We start from the raw sequence: 17,500 nt of genomic DNA, 5'->3' as shown, positions 1-17,500 counted from the left end.
TAACAGTAGTAGTAGTAGTAGTAGTAGTAGTAGTAGTAACAGTAGAAGTAGTAGTAGTATATATTAGCAGAAATGAATATTAGTTATAATAAAAAAAATATTATAATTATTCTATCATTATTATCATTTGTTATCCTTATTATAATAAAACGAGAATGGTAATAATAATCATAATAATAATAATAATAATAATAATAATAATAATAATAATACAAATATACTAGCTGATATCCCAATTTAGAGTAATAGTATTCAAGATTAGCTATTATAACTAACCATGATTAATTGTAGTTTCCCTTGAGTATACCTGCCATCATCTTGCTGTGCGTATCGTAGAAGAGGTGATTGTGGGAATGGGGCAGGTAATGGTGGAAAAAAAAATAGTATTGCAATGAATATTGATTAAGTTGTGCAGGAGGAAGTGAGTGCATGTTTGTGTGAAGATACTGTATGAGTACAACATATAGGTACTGTATGTGTACAGCATATAGGTAGATAGATGACATAGATATAAATATGCATGGATAATACTATAAATTAATGCACGTTGTATTTTAGCACATGCAACATAGCATCACAACACAGATACTCCAAAAAAATTTCCAAAGAAATAGATTAACCCTGATAGCAGATAAATGCTATAGTGAAGCAAACACTCACAGGTGGAGTGATTTGAGCATATGGAGTGCCTGGAGGAAATGAAGTGAAGGATATCTGAATGATGTATGTGAGAGACTGATTTGAAATTCTTGCCTGAATATTAGGAATACACCCAAATACAATAAATGGGGATGGTGGACAGAAATCGCTCATGAACTCTTCACTGATGGACTGGCAAGAGAAGGGGAGATGACTGGGTAGGAATACATTAAGGGGAGAGGGATCAGGTGGCGGCAGATGTGAAAGTAAGGACGTGGTTTGAAGTTCATATATAAAGTCATGGAGATTCGCAAATTAGACGGTAGAAACATTTGAAAGGGAATGAAACGGACGGAACAGGTGAGGAGCGAAGTGGCGATCAAAGTATAGAAAGGAAACGTCGAAAGAAAAAATGACGTGGAAAGGGAAACACCTCAGTATTGTAAGAGATGAGGAGGTTGATGCATGGCAGTATTAAGTGTGGCAATTTCTTTAAGAAGGAGAAAAGAAAAGAAATACCACCGCAAGTTGAACAGAAGGGGGCCACGTACATACGTAGGCTGCTGGAAGAGTATGTGAGAAATAGAAGAAACAAAAAGTGTCAAACAATAAATAACGTTCGCAAGAGTGAGAGGAAAAAGAAAATGTCTGAGGGAATGTATTTACTGGAAGAAAGTAATTAGTGTGAGGAGAATTAATGAATGTTGGAATTTAATTGACTGAGAGAGAGAGAGAGAGAGAGAGAGAGAGAGAGAGAGAGAGAGAGAGAGAGAGAGAGAGAGAGAGAGAGAGAGAGAGAGAGAGAGAGAGAGAGAGAGAGAGAGAGAGAGAGAGAGAGAGAGAGAGAGAGAGAGAGAGAGAGAGAGAGAGAGAGAGAGAGAGAGAGAGAGAGAGAGAGAGAGAGAGAGAGAGAGAGAGAGAGAGAGAGAGAGAGAGAGAGAGAGAGAGAGAGAGAGAGAGAGAATTATTGATATCAATTCGCTTTTGTATTTCACTTATTTAAAACAAAAGCCACGAAACGAGGATGATAATGATGAGAGTATCGGTGACGTATCACAAATCAGGTTGTGGAAAGTACAACTAACGTCCGTGAATGAGTCGCGCGCGCGCACACACACGCGTGCACACACACACACACACACACACACACACACACACACACACACACACACACACACACACACACACACACACAATCCACATACGCGGAAACAAACAAATACACGTTCGCCCACACACACCCACAGACACACCCTGCTTCAAATTAAAATATACAGCGACATGCATCGGCGATATATCTTCTCTCAGCTTCTAGAGGTGAACGGTTATTGATCTGCTCACACTGACATCGAACAGACAAGAGTAAACACCTCATCCTGCTCATTGGAAACTCACGTCACGGGAACGAGTCTGAACTCGTGTCGGCCAAGCATGCCAAGGGTTCAAGCCGCGAGGTTTCATCAAGGCGATGATATGCCTCATCCTGTCTTTCCTAGTAATTATGATATGCCGAGATTTTTTCTTAAAATATATAGTTCGTATACACTATTGACAATAGCTGCAGAGAGAGAGAGAGAGAGAGAGAGAGAGAGAGAGAGAGAGAGAGAGAGAGAGAGAGAGAGAGAGAGAGAGAGAGAGAGAGAGAGAGAGAGAGAGAGAGAGAGAGAGAGAGAGAGAGAGAGAGAGAGAGAGAGAGAGAGAGAGAGAGAGAGAGAGAGAGAGAGAGAGAGAGAGAGAGAGAGAGAGAGAGAGAGAGAGAGAGAGAGAGAGAGAGAGAGAGAGAGAGAGAGAGAGAGAGAGAGAGAGAGAGAGAGAGAGAGAGAGAGAGAGAGAGAGAGAGAGAGAGAGAGAGAGACTGTTGATACGAGTGGCATATATGTATTATTAATCTTAACACGGAACTGAACTAGCATTATACATAAAATACATAACACGCACCTGTCAAACATCCATCTGCATACTACACGATGACGTGTGTGTGTGTATGTGTGTGTGTGTGTGTGTGTGTGTGTGTGTGTGTGTTTGACTGATCTGCTGCAGTCTCTGACGAGACAGCCAGACGTTACCCTACGGAACGAGCTCAGAGTTCATTATTTCCGATCTTCGGATAGGCCTTAGACCAGGCACACACCACACACCGGGACAACAAGGTCACAACTCCTCGATTTACATCCCGTACCTACTCACTGCCAGGTGAACAGGGGCTACACGTGAAAGGAGACACACCCAAATATCTCCACCCGGCCGGGGAATCGAACCCCGGTCCTCTGGCTTGTGAAACCAGCGCTCTAACCACTGAGCTACAGGGTGTGTGTGTGTGTGCGTGTGCGTGTGTGTGTGTGTGTGTGTGTGTGTGTGTGTGTGTGTGTGTGTGTGTGTGTGTGTGTGTGTGTGTGTGTGTGTGTGTGTGTGTGTGTGTGTGTGTGTGTGTGTGTGTGTGTGTGTGTGTGTGTGTGTGTGTGTGTGTGTGTGTGTGTGTGTGTGTGTGTGTGTGTGTGTGTCATGTGTCTGCTGGTCACCCAGCCAGTCTTCCCCATTACGTGTGAGCTCAGAGCTCATAGACCTATCTTCGGATAGGACTGAGACCACAACACACCACACACAGGAAAGCGAGGCCACAACCCCTCGAGTTACGTCCCGTACCTATTTACTGCTGGTGAACAGGGGCCACACATTAAGAGGCTTGCCCATTTGCCTCGCCGCCTGGGACTCGAACCCGGACCCTCTCGTGTGAGTCGAGCGCAAACCACTACACTACGTGTGTGTGTGTGTGTGTGTGTGTGTGTGTGTGTGTGTGTGTGTGTGTGTGTGTGTGTGTGTGTCCCCACGGCAATAACTTTGAAACACGTTAATTCAGTTTTAGTAGTACATCAAATGTATATAATCTCTCTTAGAATACTAAATGTAAAAGATTCAATAAGACGACGACGTGTTCTCCGAGAAATTAAGTAAGTTTCTTGAAACAAGTAAGCTACACCATCTGCAATGCAAGTAGCAGTCAGAGTTCCCTCCTACGATACACAGAGATCAAACAAGCAGCAGAAAATTGAAAATCCGTGTGCCTGCCATCACTATTCATGGAGTGACCAAAGTGGGTACATGGCGTGGTGAAGTTGCAATCCTTACATGTATGTGGTTGTGTTGCGAATAGTTTGTACTGACTCTCACCTTGGCCTCGTCCCCTTGCGGCCTTCTCTCTCGAGTAAAAATTCTTGTATATCTGGCGTGGCCAGAGGGGAACGGGAAAGTACAGCTTTCATAGTTGGATCTACTACTGTCTAAGCTCAGGTACTATAGAAGGTTTATGGAGCAATAATTTGTCTTCAAAGTAGGAGGGAAGATGGAAATTCACTGCCACTCTTTTCGTTTTCCGCGTTTGTTTGTTTCTATTTGTGTGCAAAGCACTATGCAAATTCGTTCTTGTTCACTGTCTGCTTCTTTCTCTTTGAATCGGACCTATCTTTGTCTGTCTGTCTCTGCTTGTCTCCGTCGTCTATTTGTCTCCATCTCTGCTTGCCTCTCCTCTGTCTCTGTCTCCATCTCTGCTGCTTGCCTCTCCTCTCTGTCTGTCTCCATCTCTGCTTGCCTCTCCTCTCTGTATGTCTCCATCTCTGCTTGCCTCTCCTCTCTGTCTGTCTCCATCTCTGCTTGCCTCTCCTCTCTGTTTATGTCTCCATCTCTGCTTGCCTCTCCTCTCTGTCTCTGTCTCCATCTCTGCTTGCCTCTCCTCTCTGTCTCTGTCTCCATCTCTGCTTGCCTCTCCTCTCTGTTTATGTCTCCATCTCTGCTGCTTGCCTCTCCTCTCTGTCTGTCTCCATCTCTGCTTGCCTCTCCTCTCTGTCTCCATCTCTGCTGCTTGCCTCTCCTCTCTGTCTGTCTCCATCTCTGCTTGCCTCTCCTCTCTGTTTATGTCTCCATCTCTGCTTGCCTCTCCTCTCTGTTTATGTCTCCATCTCTGCTTGCCTCTCTCTCTCTCTCTCTCTCTCTCTCTCTCTCTCTCTCTCTCTCTCTCTCTCTCTCTCTCTCTCTCTCTCTCTCTCTCTCTCTCTCTCTCTCTCTCTCTCTCTCTCTCTCTCTCTCTCTCTCTCTCTCTCTCTCTCTCTCTCTCTCTCTCTCTCTCTCTCTCTCTCTCTCTCTCTCTCTCTCTCTCTCTCTCTCTCTCTCTCTCTCTCTCTCTCTCTCTCTCTCTCTCTCTCTCTCTCTCTCTCTCTCTCTCTCTCTCTCTCTCTCTCTCTCTCTCTCTCTCTCTCTCTCTCTCTCTCTCTCTCTCTCTCTCTCTCTCTCTCTCTCTCTCTCTCTCTCTCTCTCTCTCTCTCTCTCTCTCTCTCTCTCTCTCTCTCTCTCTCTCTCTCTCTCTCTCTCTCTCTCTCTCTCTCTCTCTCTCTCTCTCTCTCTCTCTCTCTCTCAAGTGCCTCTACGTCTTCATCCCACTCAGTGCCAGGAATGAATCACCCAATTCTTCATCCTGTATTTGTTGTGGAGGAAGCAGAACAGGTACTGAGACAAATGAAATTGTCCCAGCGCTCCTCCTACTCCTCTTCCTCTTCCTCTTTCTCTTCCTTCCTCTTTCTCCTTATCCTCCTCCTCCTCCTTTGCCTCATCTCTCGTTCAGTTCTTAACTACATTTACTAAAACTACAAGGACAACAAAGGAAGCGCAATTATTTTTTTTCTTTTCCATTTATACTAAGGCAATAATGAAACATTCTATTAGGTTATCATTCTGTTCATTACATAAATTATGCTTACTAACCCAAGAAGGTAATACACGATGACCCCTGAATTATTTACCATCACATTACGATACTAGAGAACCATGCTATTAGATAGTCATTCTATTACACGATCCATAATGAGAAATAAATTAACCCCTATCTCTCTCAATGGGCTACTAACAGGAGCGTAAAGAAGATACAAAACTTTCTAAGATAACAGGACGAATTTATGAAGCATCTTTGCAAAATTAAGGTTGATTCTGGTGAATAATTAGGCAAGGCAATATATTCTCCATGAGGGATGCATATCACAAGAAGGATGAACACTAATTTTAAAATGTGTAGGTAATATGAATGTAGCAACTAAGAATTATCAGTTTCCTATGGAGTGACTTGCCCTCCACCATACGTCCTCATGTTCACTCTCGCTCTCGCTCTCTCTCTCTCTCTCTCTCTCTCTCGATCGATCGATCGAAATGTATGTGTGTGTGTGTGTGTGTGTGTGTGTGTGTGTGTGTGTGTGTGTGTGTGTGTGTGTGTGTGTGTGTGTGTGTGTGTGTGTGTGTGTGTGTGTGTGTGTGTGTGTGTGTGTGTGTGTGTGTGTGTGTGTGTGTGTGTGTGTGTGTGTGTGTGTGTGTGTGTGTGTGTGTGTGTGTGTGTGTGTGTGTGTGTGTGTGTGTGTGTGTGTGTGTCTACGTGTGTGTGTGTGCAAGTGTGTGTGTGTGTGTGTGTGTGTGTGTGTGTGTGTGCTTAATAATATTTGTTTTCAAGTTTTAGATATGCTTATGTATTGCCCCACTTTAGGGTTTTATTTCTTTTAGGTTTAGTGTTTAGATTTTTTTGGGTACTAGATTCTTTGTATTGTTTATGATATTTTATTGTAAATCTTTGAATTATGTTAATTTTTAGAAACTAGAATTTTTAGGATGACTTATCCAGTATTTGACAAATTTGATTTACATTTATTGGACCATGTACTATATATCATTGAAATTTTATACTTGTATTGCTGTCGTGGTCAATAAACTAACTAACTGTGTGTGTGTGTCTGTGTGTGTGTGTGTGTGTGTGTGTGTGTGTGTGTGTGTGTGTGTGTGTGTGTGTGTGTGTGTGTGTGTGTGTGTCTGTGTGTGTGTGTGTGTGTCTGTGTGTGTGTGTGTGTGTGTGTGTGTGTGTGTGTGTGTGTGTGTGTGTGTGTGTGTGTGTGTGTGTGTGTGTGTGTGTGTGTGTGTGTGTGTGTGTGTGTGTCTGTGTGTGTGTCTGTGTCTGTGTGTGTCTGTGTGTCTGTGTGTGTGTGTGTGTGTGTGTGTGTGTGTGTGTGTGTGTGTGTGTGTGTGTGTGTGTGTGTGTGTGTGCATGTTCCCTTGGGTATGCGTGCGTGCATTTTCACCCGTGTGTGTGTGTGTGTGTGTGTGTGTGTGTGTGTGTGGAGGGTACTCGCACGTGATCACAGTTTTGAAGCAGTATTAGCAGTATCTCAATTTTTTTCACCGAAAACAATATTTAGGTGAACATAAATATGAAAACCAATATATACTGTGATAATGGGCATATGCAAATCTTACGCAATACAAACATCCCGGGAGCTGCAGGCTCGGAACAAGATATTTACGAGTAAAGTATTGAAGGTTTCAATACCTTGAATCAGCTCTTTAATGAGAAACAAAGTGCAGACAGTCAATTGCAAGACATTCAAGCACGAACACTCCTGGAAAGACGCCAAGCATGGAAAATATATAGGAACAGGTGTCGTTCCTGCAGTACTTATTAGTCTTGAGATTTTTTTCGATATGAGGAAAGTTTTGTATAGAAGCCTTCGCTGAAAAATTAATAACTGATTTACCGTTAATTCACGTGCTATTGTATTTTTGTACATTTCCACATAACTTTCAAGGGCGCAAACACACGCAAACACACACACACACACACACACACACACACACACACACACACACACACACACACACACAGTGTAAATACATGCATGCCAACACACAAAGGGCATACTATAGGGGCACACGCGCGCACACACAAACGAACAAGCACGAACGCACGCTAGCGGGCATGCACGCGCGCGTGCGCGCAAACACGCACGCACGCACGCACGCACGCACGCACGCATTGTATTTCCCTATTGCCCCTGAAATGTGCAGTTTCACAGCCCATTCTGTGACAATTGAAAACAATGCTTTCCGCTTGAAAATCCACGTATATTTGTTCATGTGAGCTGCCGATCAAAAACGCAGTCCCCCTTCCCTCGGGACTTCCCGGTATTGTACTCGTCGCTGGCCACTGTACTCTGGACACAGGAATGTTAGGGACGAATCTGGTAAACGATAAAATCATGTTCGTTTTCATATCAGTACTATAATTCCATTGGGAACAAAAAACGTGGTATAGACGAAGCCACTGAATTAGAAGCTAATAAACAATACTACCATCAAGGATTCCCTTAACGTTTTGAAACGCGTAATTAATCAGTCTACGAAACAATCACCTTACGGATGATTAGATTCTATATTCACTCTTCTGATTACGTACAGTTTTGGCATGTAAAGTTTATTAATTTCTTAGCAGCAATTCATGGGGCAGCCACACTGTCTGGTCGGGAGTCGTTTTATTATATGCAATTACCGCACCTCATTCCAGTCCTCTTTCCCTTCAGCATTCCCCACAGGACTATTAACCAATCCTCGCGTAGTTTGGCCACAGGCTTATTAGCTCAATCTCGTGTAATAACTTCTTTGGTGCAGGGCATGGACCCAAGGCTACGTAAAACCTGATTACCATAGCCTCATGTAAAAACCAAGTTGAAGCACAAATTTTCCCCGATTGTTTACATCACGTACAAACTTACATCATATTTATTCTACCAAGAACACTTAGAGGAAATGAGAAATATAGCGGATACATTTAGTATAAGTAATAGGAACTCTTATAGACTCAATGTTAACACGCCTAAAGAACACACAAGCAAAGCACATTTTCTAATATAACTTCATCCATCTCTGCAGCCACACGAATATTCCTACTTCAATGCACAAACAATTATACCGTAACAAAAAAGAAAAAAAGAAAAAACTCACCCCACTCCAATGAATGGGAAGAGCAAACAAGTGGTGACGTCACTGTATCCTCTGAGAGAATTGTCTTTGCTTGCACTGCCACACATGCTGCACCGGAAACCGCAACGCTGAAACAGTAACCACATCTCAGTAACGAGAGAGAGAGAGAGAGAGAGAGAGAGAGAGAGAGAGAGAGAGAGAGAGAGAGAGAGAGAGAGAGAGAGAGAGAGAGAGAGAGAGAGAGAGAGAGAGAGAGAGAGAGAGAGAGAGAGAGAGAGAGAGAGAGAGAGAGAGAGAGAGAGAGAGAGAGAGAGAGAGAGAGAGAGAGAGAGAGAGAGAGAGAGAGAGAGAGAGAGAGAGAGAGAGAGAGAGAGAGAGAGAGAGAGAGAGAGAGAGAGAGAGAGAGAGAGAGAGAGAGAGAGAGAGAGAGAGAGAGAGAGAGAGAGAGAGAGAGAGAGAGAGAGAGAGAGAGAGAGAGAGAGAGAGAGAGAGAGAGAGAGAGAGAGAGAGAGAGAGAGAGAGAGAGAGAGAGAGAGAGAGAGAGAGAGAGAGAGAGAGAGAGAGAGAGAGAGAGAGAGAGAGAGAGAGAGAGAGAGAGAGAGAGAGAGAGAGAGAGAGAGAGAGAGAGAGAGAGAGAGAGAGAGAGAGAGAGAGAGAGAGAGAGAGAGAGAGAGAGAGAGAGAGAGAGAGAGAGAGAGAGAGAGAGAGAGAGAGAGAGAGAGAGAGAGAGAGAGAGGGGCAGTAGCTTTAAGATAGCTCACCTACGGCAAGGATGAGCTTTAGCATAGGCACATTTAACTGTCCCATGTAAGATATATAACCACCTGTTTAAATAAAAAAGAGAGAGAGAGAGAGAGAGAGAGAGAGAGAGAGAGAGATTGTACCTAGGTTTATTTTCATATTTTCTGCAGTATTTATACATCTACTTGACTAATTTGCCCTTTCAGAATAATACTTACAACGAGTTGTCAAGGTCGAACAAGCTCTTTGAAACCAGCGGTTGGAAAGGAAGCGAGAAATCACCACCGAGTCCTTATGGAGTAGCGCCTGTACTTCCCCAGCCGACTGCGCAAGTTTTCCACCAGTCTGACTCTGAAACACTGATCCTAGTTTCATTTTACATCAAAATGACATTCACAAATTCATTTTTTTTCATGCTATAAACATTGCATTTATTATCTAGTGTAAATGTATCTGAACACCACATTTTGATAATTCCATATGATTGCCGACAACTAGTGAATGAGAGGTCTGGTAGTCAGCTGGCAGAAGAATAAGAAAAAGTTGTTATCGCTTTAAAGAAATAAGGAAAACTTCAAGAAGCTATTAGAACTTCCTGGGACAGTCCTAGCATGGAACATACCTATACATTTCCATTCATATTCATTCATAAAATTATATTGTCTTTGAGGCCCTCTAATAACTTGCCCCAAACTATCAGAAAACTTGTGTGTTCCTTTCATCTTCAACTATTTAAGAGCGGTGAAATCAAGGTACACAGTACTTTCCAAACTGCTATTAGTTATTTGCTTAGTATACACACAATCTGAGACGCTAAGTGAAGACATGTGAAGCTTAGATTACAATCTCTAAATATTCACTTAAGTGGCAATAACAAACGATAATTAAGTACAGCACAATTATTAGCTAGCACACGTTACTAAGATCTCACCGTCCGTTCATTTTTTCACATCACTAAGGTCGAATTTTAGTATAAAACAAAACACTAAACACGAAATGGTCGAGAACCTACGTACGGTGAATAACAAATTTTTGCATTCCTGTTCTATAAAAAAGTTATTGGCTATAAAACAACTACTATACATTTCAGCTGTGGACAAACGGTGTTTTTTGCAGATATCTCCTAAACGAATCGTTGGATGAGTATGATATTTCAACATACACCTTGAACATCCTTTCGTAATTTATGGTTAACATACCACTGTGCTATATTTGTTATGTGAGGAGTTTACTTGTGAAAAATAACAATGCCGACGAGTCATGTTGACGCATTCGAATGAAAGTGTGCCCCCCACACACACACCCAAACCATTCCTAACCACTACTACGTCTCCCCCGTCTCGGAAGTTCTCGCCCTTTTTATCCCTCCTCTCCTCTCCCTAGCTCCTCGCCTCCCTCACTCCTGTGTCCCTCCCTACTTCTCCCACCACTGTATTTATACATTATAATGTTCTGTAAGTGTGTATGTATGGATATGATTATTAACGAGTATGGTACAATTTCATGAAGGCAAGAAGTGGTTCACGTTGATAATTACTGTACAACAGCACGTTTACGTGTAGTATATAGAAGAGCCATGTTTGCAGTCGTTATGGTCAACCATGTGAACATGATGTGCTGGAATTACCTGTGACCTGGACCTTCTACTGTTAGGAAAAGTTGATACTCTTATTGCGTACTGTCTACCTATTGATCATAAAAAGTGGTCCAGTTTATATATAATATTTTTTGTTAGATACGTTGCTTATTACCAGGCCATTAACAGCGGAATTAGCTATTGCTTTCACGGTCGTTTGACCCACTCTGGTTTTCATGTCCACATATACCAGCAATTGTATTAAATAATATTATTAATGTATGATATGTATGTACATACTGACGTATGTAACTATTATACCTATACGTATGTAATTACAATAGGGAAAAAAATCAAAGGTGGAAGGCTGATGGTGTGAATAGGGGGTGAAGAGGAAGCGGGAAGAGGGTCATGCGATACTGGGGTAGAGAAGGAGTGGTCTGGGGGTTCTTCAGGGTGGTGGTGGTGGAGGGGTTAGACGAGTACCCCACACTCGTCCGATTCTGTATAACACCTTTGATATGATGACTGGATTAGGCGTAATATCACTCAGTAAACTCCTCACATAACACATAGCACTGTGGTATGTTAACCATAAATTACGAACGGATGTTCAAGGTAGTGTGTTGAAATATCACACTCATCCAACGATTCGTTTAGGAGATATCTGCAAAAAACACCGTTTGTCCACCGCTGAAATGTATAGTAGGGAGCAGTCATGTATAGGAGACTGCCACCGCGCACCACAATGTATCATCAGCACGTGCAGTTTGTCCTGGCGGCCCACCGGTGACTTAGAGGAATTGCACCCTCAGCAAGAGAGATAAATGAACTTCAAATGGACGAGTCGATGTGGGTTATGGGTAAAAATGGTGACAGAGAGATGTGGTTGATAACAGGCCCTTCACTTGTTATATAAAACTTTCATTTTTCTCATCGTTTCTCCTCTTTTCTTCCTCATCTTCCTCTTCCATCTCCCCTTTTCTTCATCTTCATCCTCCTCAAACTTCACCCACCTTCGCTGCCCAGTGCCAATCCAAATCAAACTAATACAATGGATTAAGTATTTTCTAGGCGAGGAACCACGTTAATCTCAAAGCCACACGATATTATCGGAAGAAGAAAAGAGAAGGAAAAATCAAAATAATAATGTTTGGTTAAAGATAATGTGGAGAAATAAAAAAGATAAAGTATTCTCTGCGGACTGCATAATGAAATACTGATTTCTAGGGGGGAGAGAGAGAGAGAGAGAGAGAGAGAGAGAGAGAGAGAGAGAGAGAGAGAATTAGCTACTTTGACAGAAAAGTTACATATTTGTTTTTAAGTAGAACTGCTTCTATGTAGTACACAACTCACCATTACAGAACATCCTTACCTTACATTAGACAACAAATGAGAAATATGTAGGAAGGATAACAATAATAACTTACGTGGATTCAATGCACGTCCAAAGCATCTCATAAAGCCATGGGAGCTAAATATATATATATATATATATATATATATATATATATATATATATATATATATATATATATATATATATATATATATATAATGATGCCACAAAGCAGATGAAAATTGCTATCGCACGTCCTCTCACTGCTGGGTCATGGCGTCCACTGCCAAAGAGCTCGTTCTGTGGTGTCTCGACCCGGAGATCTGAAGCAATGACTCCAGTTTCATACACTTGTACTAAGCTGTGTGTGATTTCGTACATAGCATAATGATTGGATTAGTATGTGTATTTAAACAATATATACTAATTTTACTTTATTATGTGTGAATGGATCTGAACGAGCATTTCATTGTTGTTCATAATACTTGATGACTGCCGAATGAGAAAAAAGCATTCGATACATCATTTATTATTTGTTTACCTGTTAAGTTACGAAAGAGAACATCCTTCCAGTCAGAGTGAATTTGAGATACTATAAAAATCTTCCGAAATTACGATAAAATATTTTAGGCAGTGAGGCGCTATCATGTACGTAAGTTTTAACTAAGACAAGACGAACCTGAAAAAAATACTGGTCATAAGTATATTTTTTTTCATTTGCAGCTACATCATTGATTGTGTTATCAGAGAGAGAGAGAGAGAGAGAGAGAGAGAGAGAGAGAGAGAGAGAGAGAGAGAGAGCAAGCAAGCAAGCAAGCACACACACACACACACACACACACACACACACACACACACACACATATATATATATATATAAGCTACCACTGATTGACTGGTTGACTAATTAACACACCTATATCAGACAGACAAAAATATACAAAATGCATATCCATTTTATTACTATTCATAACAAAATCGACACACCTTTTTGTTACATATCGAAATAACACATTTCGTTGTTCTGTTTGACCCTTTTTTATCCTAGATACCTACGTAATTACATCACGCCATACATGCATTCATCATCAACAGCACAGTGTCTTTAGAGATAACTCCACGGCGTTTAAACAAAAGCATGAATAAAGAAGACAAATTTTATAAGGAACGTGGTTTGTTTTAGATCATCTTCGCTGGGCATGCATCTTTTCTTTAGTGACGCCCCATTATAGTGAAGGCATGGCATAAGAAGACGGCGTTCATTAACGTATTACTCAAACAAACAGCTCTAGCTCCAACAAGGTTCAAAGAAAACACACAGTTTCGGATCGTAGCCACATAGCTCAGTTCTATAAACTTTCGACATTACCCTTTTGGAAAAGGGTAATGGTAGCCGGTATCTACAATTAACACCGAAGGCAGTAATTTACAAAGCACCCATGGAAGGGAGGACGGACAACTATGGATAGCAGACCAGACTGTGTTATTTGCTGGCTTGGGTCAAGATCAGAGGCTAGCCAGTCTGAATCAGCTAGTTAATACATAGCAGTGGTTTTTACATATATAGGTTATCTCTAAAATAATAAGACCGGCACACATCTTAGTACTACTTTATTTATCTTTTTTTTTTTTTACTTTCGTAAAAATATGTAGGCACACACACACACACACACACACACACACACACACACACACACACACACCGCTCGACTCACAATCGAGAGGGCCGGGTTCGAGTCCCGGTAAGCGCGAGGCAAATGGGCAAGCCTTTTAATGTGTGGCCCATGTTCACCTGGCAGTAAATACGTACGGGATGTAACTCGAGGGGTTGTGGTCTCGCTTTCCCGGTGTGTTTTGTGTGTTGATGTGGTCTCAGTCCTACCCGAAGATCGGTCTATGAGCTCTGAGCTCGCTCCGTAATGGGGAACACTGGCTGGGTGACCAGCAGACGACCGAGGTGAATTACACACACACACACACACACACACACACACACACACACACACACACACACACACACACACACATATATATATATATATATATATATATATATATATATATATATATATATATATATATATATATATATAGAGAGAGAGAGAGAGAGAGAGAGAGAGAGAGAGAGAGAGAGAGAGAGAGAGAGAGAGAGAGAGAGAGAGAGAGAGAGAGAGAGAGAGAGAGAGAGAGAGAGAGAGAGAGAGAGAGAGACTGCCTGACTACCGAATTCCCCACTTCTCTCATTAGCGTACTTCATGGCAGGTGAGCCGACAGGTAAGCAATGAATAGTAAGAAGACAAGGATATTAGCTTGGGATTAATTCCTTTCATGCTGTGGCCTACGACGATCTCCAGAACCATCTCGTTATCCTGAGCCAGCGTGGTCTTCCCTTACCAGGAGAATTGGGTGGACCATGTCCGGTGGTTCAATCATACAGATCAATGCTGGCAGTGGGGACGATCGGTGTTTATAGTGTTATGCTGCCCTTATAAACTAAAGGTAAGTATTGTCCTGTAAATATTGCTGTAATAAAGTAATAATGATGTTTAGTTTAATGGAAAAAAATATATATATATACTAAGGGTGGTGGAGAACGATAATGCGAAATATGTTCCGGAAGTGTCATTCGTTGATTTGTCAAGTCATTTCAACTGAGTGAGTGAGCTTAAATATTGCTAGTTTATGTAAACAAAGTAGGTATAACTTATAGGAGGTCTGCTAAGATTTCCATAACTTAGAGAGCATTTGATATATCTAAATGATATAGTTTCCTCGACTAATATTTCTTAATAACCGTAAAGTTAAATCTAAAAACAAAGGCACAACGGACATTAGTGTAGTTTATTATAAAGTGACATGGATTTTCCTATAATGTTAAATGGCAAGTACTGATTATATGTGGGCCTCAGAGAGAGAGAGAGAGAGAGAGAGAGAGAGAGAGAGAGAGAGAGAGAGAGAGAGAGAGAGAGAGAGAGAGAGAGAGAGAGAGAGAGAGAGAGAGAGAGAGAGAGAGAGAGAGAGAGAGAGAGAGAGAGAGAGAGAGAGAGAGAGAGAGAGAGAGAGAGACCTGCTTGTTATTATTCAGGAAATGTTGTTGTTCACCTACAGCAAAACAGGTAAAAAATCTTATTCACGTTCCAGCAAGTTTTAATTGTAAGAAAAAAACGCACCTCTTTTAATTAATTACATGAACGTTACATTAAAGCCTTAACAACTAATTAGAATTTCAAAACTTCTCCTGTAAAAAAGAATATGACATTGAAGAGAAATATTATTCACTAATTCAAAAGAAGATTTTTTTTTCGAAATTACGCTAAGATATTGGCAATAGTATGTAATCCTAAACGCCAGGAAAAAAATGTGTTTAGAAAAAAACTTTCTAAAAAAAGTACAGTGATAAAAGTGCAAGTCCACAGTACGTAACGCAATGAGATATAGAGTAATTTCTACTCGTATATCTAGGAAAACTCCACCAGTTACTACTACTACTACCACTACTACTACCACTACTACTACTACTACTACTACTACTACTACTACTATTAATACTTTTACTATTAGTGGTAGTACTACTACTACTACTACTACTACTACTACTACTGCTTCAGCTACTGCTGCTAATATTAACATTATGATCATCATCCTCATAATTACTTCATTTTTCTTGAGACATGAAATGCCTTATCTTGTGTCATTGACATTCACCACTTACTTTGCTGAATCCATAAGCAACCACGCCTATTATATTTGATAATATATATCTATATATCTATATATATATATATATATATATATATATATATATATATATATATATATATATATATATATATATATATATATATATATATATATATATATATATATATATATATATATATATATATATATATATATATATATATATATATATATATAGAGAGAGAGAGAGAGAGAGAGAGAGAGAGAGAGAGAGAGAGAGAGAGAGAGAGAGAGAGAGAGAGAGAGAGAGAGAGAGAGAGAGAGAGAGAGAGAGAGAGAGAGAGAGAGAGAGAGAGAGAGAGAGAGAGAGAGAGAGAGACTGCCTGACTACCGAATTCCCCACTTCTCTCATTAGCGTACTTCATGGCAGGTGAGCCGACAGGTAAGCAATGAATAGTAAGAAGACAAGGATATTAGCTTGGGATTAATTCCTTTCATGCTGTGGCCTACGACGATCTCCAGAACCATCTCGTTATCCTGAGCCAGCGTGGTCTTCCTTACCAGGAGAATTGGGTGGACCATGTCCGGTGGTTCAATCATACAGATCAATGCTGGCAGTGGGGACGATCGGTGTTTATAGTGTTATGCTGCCCTTATAAACTAAAGGTAAGTATTGTCCTGTAAATATTGCTGTAATAAAGTAATAATGATGTTTAGTTTAATGGAAAAAAATATATATATATACTAAGGGTGGTGGAGAACGATAATGCGAAATATGTTCCGGAAGTGTCATTCGTTGATTTGTCAAGTCATTTCAACTGAGTGAGTGAGCTTAAATATTGCTAGTTTATGTAAACAAAGTAGGTATAACTTATAGGAGGTCTGCTAAGATTTTCATAACTTAGACAGCATTTGATATATCTAAATGATATAGTTTCCTCGACTATTTCTTAATAACCGTAAAGTTAAATCTAAAAACAAAGGCACAACGGACATTAGTGTAGTTTATTATAAAGTGACATGGATTTTCCTATAATGTTAAATGGCAAGTACTGATTATATGTGGGCCTCAGAGAGAGAGAGAGAGAGAGAGAGAGAGAGAGAGAGAGAGAGAGAGAGAGAGAGAGAGAGAGAGAGAGAGAGAGAGAGAGAGAGAGAGAGAGAGAGAGAGAGAGAGAGAGAGAGAGAGAGAGAGAGAGAGAGAGAGAGAGAGAGAGAGAGAGAGAGAGAGAGAGACCTGCTTGTTATTATTCAGGAAATGTTGTTGTTCACCTACAGCAAAACAGGTAAAAAATCTTATTCACGTTCCAGCAAGTTTTAATTGTAAGAAAAAAACGCACCTCTTTTAATTAATTACATGAACGTTACATTAAAGCCTTAACAACTAATTAGAATTTCAAAACTTCTCCTGTAAAAAAGAATATGACATTGAAGAGAAATATTATTCACTAATTCAAAAGAAGATTTTTTTTTCGAAATTACGCTAAGATATTGGCAATAGTATGTAATCCTAAATGCCAGGAAAAAAATGTGTTTAGAAAAAAACTTTCTAAAAAAATTACAGTGATAAAAGTGCAAGTCCACAATGAGATATAGAGTAATTTCTATATCTAGGAAAACTCCACCAGTTACTACTACTACTACTACTACTACTACTACTACTACTACTACTACTACTACTACTATTAATACTTTTACTATCAGTGGTAGTACTACTACTACTACTACTACTACTACTACTACTA

The 17,500-nt window shown here is 40.6% G+C and overlaps 1 long non-coding RNA gene across 2 annotated transcripts in view; it reads right to left on the bottom strand.

Annotated features, from left to right (window-relative positions):
* The window catches only part of LOC123518262, a 17,154-nt gene extending 4,823 nt beyond the window's left edge, over positions 1-12,331 (bottom strand). The window contains exons 1-3 of one of the 2 annotated variants that reach the window (XR_006678733.1): positions 12,166-12,331; positions 9,378-9,510; positions 8,440-8,546 (exon numbers count right to left, since the gene is read on the bottom strand). This is a non-coding gene — a long non-coding RNA (uncharacterized LOC123518262). Of the gene's footprint in view, positions 1-8,439; positions 8,547-9,377; positions 9,519-12,165 lie in introns of both variants that reach the window. The other variant, XR_006678732.1, reaches the window with a different exon arrangement.
* Positions 12,332-17,500: the final 5,169 nt, after the last annotated feature.

The sequence above is a fragment of the Portunus trituberculatus genome, chromosome 43 (genome assembly GCF_017591435.1).
Source record: "Portunus trituberculatus isolate SZX2019 chromosome 43, ASM1759143v1, whole genome shotgun sequence".
NCBI classification, from domain to species: Eukaryota; Metazoa; Arthropoda; class Malacostraca; order Decapoda; family Portunidae; genus Portunus; species Portunus trituberculatus.
The sequence above is the reverse complement of the archived record's forward strand: the minus strand, read 5'-3'. Positions and strand labels throughout refer to the sequence as shown.